This window comes from Oncorhynchus kisutch, unplaced genomic scaffold (genome assembly GCF_002021735.2).
Source record: "Oncorhynchus kisutch isolate 150728-3 unplaced genomic scaffold, Okis_V2 scaffold1509, whole genome shotgun sequence".
NCBI lineage: Eukaryota > Metazoa > Chordata > Actinopteri > Salmoniformes > Salmonidae > Oncorhynchus > Oncorhynchus kisutch.
In genome coordinates, this window is record NW_022263454.1 from 32,501 (window position 1) to 40,000 (window position 7,500).

The following is a 7,500-nucleotide window of genomic DNA, read 5'->3' on the forward strand; positions in this document are numbered from 1 at the left end:
CCGAAGGGATTGGCACCTTCATTGGACCAGAACCATGGTCATTGATGAACCAAACCCACAAGGTAATAGCTGGGATAGAACAACTGCCGGGGCAGAGCTCAATATCCTCCCATCACCAAGCTGGGAAACGTGGCTCAAAAGTTAGGATAAATCGGACGCCGAAGGGTCTGTTCCAACCACTAAATCGGACGCCGGCGGCAAATGTCCGAATTACCATGGTTCCGAGGGGCTCACATCCCTCAAAAGTACCCAGTACTTATTTTCTATTCGGCCTGATCAGTTTGGCACCACCCCCGTCTCTCTAGGACATGGAAGTCTTGTTGTCAAAAACCAGGTTTCTGATTTCGCGCCGGTACCTGTCTGGTCGACCCACCCCCGAGTGTGTCATTGACGATCAGGCCAATTTATCGATATAATCCCGGAACCGCACAGGGTGTATGTCCGCCCCGAAATTGGGGGTAAAATTCGGTTAAACACAAAACGTGAATAAATCAGAAAGTACACATCCAATCTGGATGGGGGTTTTTTAAAACGAAAGGGCACATATAGACGAGCATTTACATTTAATTAAAACCGTTTTTGTATAAAACATTTTAATAGAAAATCGTGTTTTAAGTTTTGGGAAAAAAGTGAATGTTACAGGAAACATAGGTGCCTATGGATGCGAAATGTTTTTGATATGCTGCAATTGTTGCCCATCACGAGAGAGGGTATGAGACGAAATTTGGGACCTCTAGCCCTTCGGGAAGTATTTTTAATCATTTTTTGAAAATTACAGAAATTGGTCGGGAAAATGGCAGAGTCCACACTTTTCAAAGCCGTGCACCTGGTGATTGAAAACGTGCATCTGGTAACCCAAAAATTCAAATATGGTTCTAAATACACTTGCAGGTGTTCCAGACATCCATGCCCGCTATGGGAGCACCCTACTACGGCCCTCTATCAATGGGGGCCCGTCCTGAGTGCTTTATTTACTGTTTAAAATTTCACGATGGATACTGATTGCTATACAAGCGGTAACCCAAAAACACAAATATGGTCATAAATGCATTTAACGGTCATTCTGATTTTAATGCCCGCTATAGGAGCACCCTACTACGGCCCTCTTTCACTCAGGGCCGTCCTGGGTGCTTTATGGACTGTTTGACAAGTGCTGGAGGAGGAAATAGAGCCGTGCACCTGGTGATTGAAACCGTGCATCTGGTAACCCAAAAACACAAATATGGTCATAAATGCATTTAACGGTCATTCTGATTTTAATGCCCGCTATAGGAGCACCCTACTACGGCCCTCTTTCACTCAGGGCCGTCCTGGGTGCTTTATGGACTGTTTGACAAGTGCTGGAGGAGGAAATAGAGCCGTGCACCTGGTGATTGAAACCGTGCATCTGGTAACCCAAAAACACAAATATGGTCATAAATGCATTTAACGGTCATTCTGATTTTAATGCCCGCTATAGGAGCACCCTACTACGGCCCTCTTTCACTCAGGGCCGTCCTGGGTGCTTTATGGACTGTTTGACAAGTGCTGGAGGAGGAAATAGAGCCGTGCACCTGGTGATTGAAACCGTGCACCTGGTGATTGAAAACGTGCATCTGGTAACCCAAAAATTCAAATATGGTCCTAAATGCATTTAAGGGTCATTCTGATATTAATGCCCGCTATGGAAACACCCTACTACGGCCCTCTCTCTGTCGGGGGCGACCTGAGTGCATTATGGACACTTTGAAATTTCACGATGGATACTGATTGCTATACAAGCGGTAACCCAAAAAACACAAATATGGTCATAAATGCATTTAACGGTCATTCTGATTTTAATGCCCGCTATAGGAGCACCCTACTACGGCCCTCTTTCACTCAGGGCCGTCCTGGGTGCTTTATGGACTGTTTGACAAGTGCTGGAGGAGGAAATAGAGCCGTGCACCTGGTGATTGAAACCGTGCAACTGGTGTGATTGAAAACGTGCATCTGGTAAACCCAAAAATTCAAATATGGTCCTAAATGCATTTAAGGGTCATTCTGATATTAATGCCCGCTATGGAAACACCCTACTACGGCCCTCTCTCTGTCGGGGGCGACCTGAGTGCATTATGGACACTTTGAAATTTCACGATGGATACTGATTGCTATACAAGCGGTAACCCAAAACACAAATATGGTCATAAATGCATTTAACGGTCATTCTGATTTTAATGCCCGCTATAGGAGCACCCTACTACGGCCCTCTTTCACTCAGGGGCCGTCCTGGGTGCTTTATGGACTGTTTGACAAGTGCTGGAGGAGGAAATAGAGCCGTGCACCTGGTGATTGAAACCGTGCATCTTGGTAACCCAAAAACACAAATATGGTCATAAATGCATTTAACGGTCATTCTGATTTTAATGCCCGCTATAGGAGCACCCTACTACGGCCCTCTTTCACTCAGGGCCGTCCTGGGTGCTTTATGGACTGTTTGACAAGTGCTGGAGGAGGAAATAGAGCCGTGCACCTGGTGATTGAAACCGTGCACCTGGTGATTGAAAACGTGCATCTGGTAACCCAAAAATTCAAATATGGTCCTAAATGCATTTAAGGGTCATTCTGATATTAATGCCCGCTATGGAAACACCCTACTACGGCCCTCTCTCTGTCGGGGGCGACCTGAGTGCATTATGGACACTTTGAAATTTCACGATGGATACTGATTGCTATACAAGCGGTAACCCAAAAACACAAATATGGTCATAAATGCATTTAACGGTCATTCTGATTTTAATGCCCGCTATAGGAGCACCCTACTACGGCCCTCTTTCACTCAGGGCCGTCCTGGGTGCTTTATGGACTGTTTGACAAGTGCTGGAGGAGGAAATAGAGCCGTGCACCTGGTGATTGAAACCGTGCATCTGGTAACCCAAAAACACAAATATGGTCATAAATGCATTTAACGGTCATTCTGATTTTAATGCCCGCTATAGGAGCACCCTACTACGGCCCTCTTTCACTCAGGGCCGTCCTGGGTGCTTTATGGACTGTTTGACAAGTGCTGGAGGAGGAAATAGAGCCGTGCACCTGGTGATTGAAACCGTGCACCTGGTGATTGAAAACGTGCATCTGGTAACCCAAAAATTCAAATATGGTCCTAAATGCATTTAAGGGTCATTCTGATATTAATGCCCGCTATGGAAACACCCTACTACGGCCCTCTCTCTGTCGGGGGCGACCTGAGTGCATTATGGACACTTTGAAATTTCACGATGGATACTGATTGCTATACAAGCGGTAACCCAAAAACACAAATATGGTCATAAATGCATTTAACGGTCATTCTGATTTTAATGCCCGCTATAGGAGCACCCTACTACGGCCCTCTTTCACTCAGGGCCGTCCTGGGTGCTTTATGGACTGTTTGACAAGTGCTGGAGGAGGAAATAGAGCCGTGCACCTGGTGATTGAAACCGTGCATCTGGTAACCCAAAAACACAAATATGGTCATAAATGCATTTAACGGTCATTCTGATTTTAATGCCCGCTATAGGAGCACCCTACTACGGCCCTCTTTCACTCAGGGCCGTCCTGGGTGCTTTATGGACTGTTTGACAAGTGCTGGAGGAGGAAATAGAGCCGTGCACCTGGTGATTGAAACCGTGCACCTGGTGATTGAAAACGTGCATCTGGTAACCCAAAAATTCAAATATGGTCCTAAATGCATTTAAGGGTCATTCTGATATTAATGCCCGCTATGGAAACACCCTACTACGGCCCTCTCTCTGTCGGGGGCGACCTGAGTGCATTATGGACACTTTGAAATTTCACGATGGATACTGATTGCTATACAAGCGGTAACCCAAAAACACAAATATGGTCATAAATGCATTTAACGGTCATTCTGATTTTAATGCCCGCTATAGGAGCACCCTACTACGGCCCTCTTTCACTCAGGGCCGTCCTGGGTGCTTTATGGACTGTTTGACAAGTGCTGGAGGAGGAAATAGAGCCGTGCACCTGGTGATTGAAACCGTGCATCTGGTAACCCAAAAACACAAATATGGTCATAAATGCATTTAACGGTCATTCTGATTTTAATGCCCGCTATAGGAGCACCCTACTACGGCCCTCTTTCACTCAGGGCCGTCCTGGGTGCTTTATGGACTGTTTGACAAGTGCTGGAGGAGGAAATAGAGCCGTGCACCTGGTGATTGAAACCGTGCATCTGGTAACCCAAAAACACAAATATGGTCATAAATGCATTTAACGGTCATTCTGATTTTAATGCCCGCTATAGGAGCACCCTACTACGGCCCTCTTTCACTCAGGGCCGTCCTGGGTGCTTTATGGACTGTTTGACAAGTGCTGGAGGAGGAAATAGAGCCGTGCACCTGGTGATTGAAACCGTGCACCTGGTGATTGAAAACGTGCATCTGGTAACCCAAAAATTCAATATGGTCCTAAATGCATTTAAGGGTCATTCTGATATTAATGCCCGCTATGGAAACACCCTACTACGGCCCTCTCTCTGTCGGGGGCGACCTGAGTGCATTATGGACACTTTGAAATTTCACGATGGATACTGATTGCTATACAAGCGGTAACCCAAAAACACAAATATGGTCATAAATGCATTTAACGGTCATTCTGATTTTAATGCCCGCTATAGGAGCACCCTACTACGGCCCTCTTTCACTCAGGGCCGTCCTGGGGTGCTTTATGGACTGTTTGACAAGTGCTGGAGGAGGAAATAGAGCCGTGCACCTGGTGATTGAAACCGTGCATCTGGTAACCCAAAAACACAAATATGGTCATAAATGCATTTAACGGTCATTCTGATTTTAATGCCCGCTATAGGAGCACCCACTACGGCCCTCTTTCACTCAGGGCCGTCCTGGTGCTTTATGGACTGTTTGACAAGTGCTGGAGGAGGAAATAGAGCCGTGCACCTGGTGATTGAAACCGTGCATCTGGTAACCCAAAAACACAAATATGGTCATAAATGCATTTAACGGTCATTCTGATTTTAATGCCCGCTATAGGAGCACCCTACTACGGCCCTCTTTCACTCAGGGCCGTCCTGGGTGCTTTATGGACTGTTTGACAAGTGCTGGAGGAGGAAATAGAGCCGTGCACCTGGTGATTGAAACCGTGCACCTGGTGATTGAAAACGTGCATCTGGTAACCCAAAAATTCAAATATGGTCTAAATGCATTTAAGGGTCATTCTGATATTAATGCCCGCTATGGAAACACCCTACTACGGCCCTCTCTCTGTCGGGGGCGACCTGAGTGCATTATGGACACTTTGAAATTTCACGATGGATACTGATTGCTATACAAGCGGTAACCCAAACACAAATATGGTCATAAATGCATTAACGGTCATTCTGATTTTAATGCCCGCTATAGGAGCACCCTACTACGGCCCTCTTTCACTCAGGGCCGTCCTGGGTGCTTTATGGACTGTTTGACAAGTGCTGGAGGAGGAAATAGAGCCGTGCACCTGGTGATTGAAACCGTGCATCTGGTACCCAAAACACAAATATGGTCATAATGCATTTAAACGGTCATTCTGATTTTAATGCCCGCTATAGGAGCACCCTACTACGGCCCTCTTTCACTCAGGGCCGTCCTGGGTGCTTTATGGACTGTTTGACAAGTGCTGGAGGAGGAAATAGAGCCGTGCACCTGGTGATTGAAACCGTGCACCTGGTGATTGAAAACGTGCATCTGGTAACCCAAAAATTCAAATATGGTCCTAAATGCATTTAAGGGGTCATTCTGATATTAATGCCCGCTATGGAAACACCCTACTACGGCCCTCTCTCCTGTCGGGGCGACCTGAGTGCATTATGAGACACTTGAAAATTTCACGATGGATACTGATTGCTATACAAGCGGTAACCCAAAAAACACAAATATGGTCATAAATGCATTAACGTCATTCTGATTTTAATGCCCGCTATAGGAGCACCCTACTACGGCCCTCTTTCACTCAGGGCCGTCCTGGGTGCTTTATGGACTGTTTGACAAGTGCTGGAGGAGGAAATAGAGCCGTGCACCTGGTGATTGAAACCGTGCACCTGGTGATTGAAAACGTGCAATCTGGTAACCCAAAAATTCAAATATGGTCTAATGCATTTAAGGGTTCATTCTGATATTAATGCCCGCTATGGAAACACCATACTACGGCCCTCTCTCTGTCGGGGGCGACACTGAGTGCATTATGGACACTTTGAAAATTTCACGATGGATACTGTTGCTATACAAGCGGTAACCCAAAAAACACAAATATGGTCATAAATGCATTTAACGGTCATTCTGATTTTAATGCCCGCTATAGGAGCACCCTACTACGGCCCTCTTTCACTCAGGGCCGTCCTGGGTGCTTTATGGACTGTTTGACAAGTGCTGGAGGAGGAAATAGAGCCGTGCACCTGGTGATTGAAACCGTGCATCTGGTAACCCAAAAACACAAATATGGTCATAAATGCATTTAACGGTCATTCTGATTTTAATGCCCGCTATAGGAGCACCCTACTACGGCCCTCTTTCACTCAGGGCCGTCCTGGGTGCTTTATGGACTGTTTGACAAGTGCTGGAGGAGGAAATAGAGCCGTGCACCTGGTGATTGAAACCGTGCACCTGGTGATTGAAAACGTGCATCTGGTAACCCAAAAATTCAAATATGGTCCTAAATGCATTTAAGGGTCATTCTGATATTAATGCCCGCTATGGAAACACCTACTACGGCCCTCTCTCTGTCGGGGGCGACCTGAGTGCATTATGGACACTTTGAAATTTCACGATGGATACTGATTGCTATACAAGCGGTAACCCAAAACACAAGATGGTCATAAATGCATTTAACCCGGTCATTTCTGATTTTAATGCCCGCTATAGGAGCACCCTACTACGGCCCTCTTTCACTCAGGGCCGTCCTGGGTGCTTTATGGACTGTTTGACAAGTGCTGGAGGAGGAAATAGAGCCGTGCACCTGGTGATTGAAAACCGTGCATCTGGTAACCCAAAAACACAAATATGGTCATAAATGCATTTAACGGTCATTCTGATTTTAATGCCCGCTATAGGAGCACCCTACTACGGCCCTCTTTCACTCAGGGCCGTCCTGGGTGGCTTTATGGACTGTTTGACAAGTGCTGGAGGAGGAAATAGAGCCGTGCACCTGGTGATTGAAACCGTGCATCTGGTAACCCAAAAACACAAATATGGTCATAAATGCATTTAACGGTCATTCTGATTTTAATGCCCGCTATAGGAGCACCCTACTACGGCCCTCTTTCACTCAGGGCCGTCCTGGGTGCTTTATGGACTGTTTGACAAGTGCTGGAGGAGGAAATAGAGCCGTGCACCTGGTGATTGAAACCGTGCACCTGGTGATTGAAACGTGCATCTGGTAACCCAAAAATTCAAATATGGTCCTAAATGCATTTAAGGGTCATTCTGATATTAATGCCCGCTATGGAAACACCTACTACGGCCCTCTCTCTGTCGGGGGCGACCCTGAGTG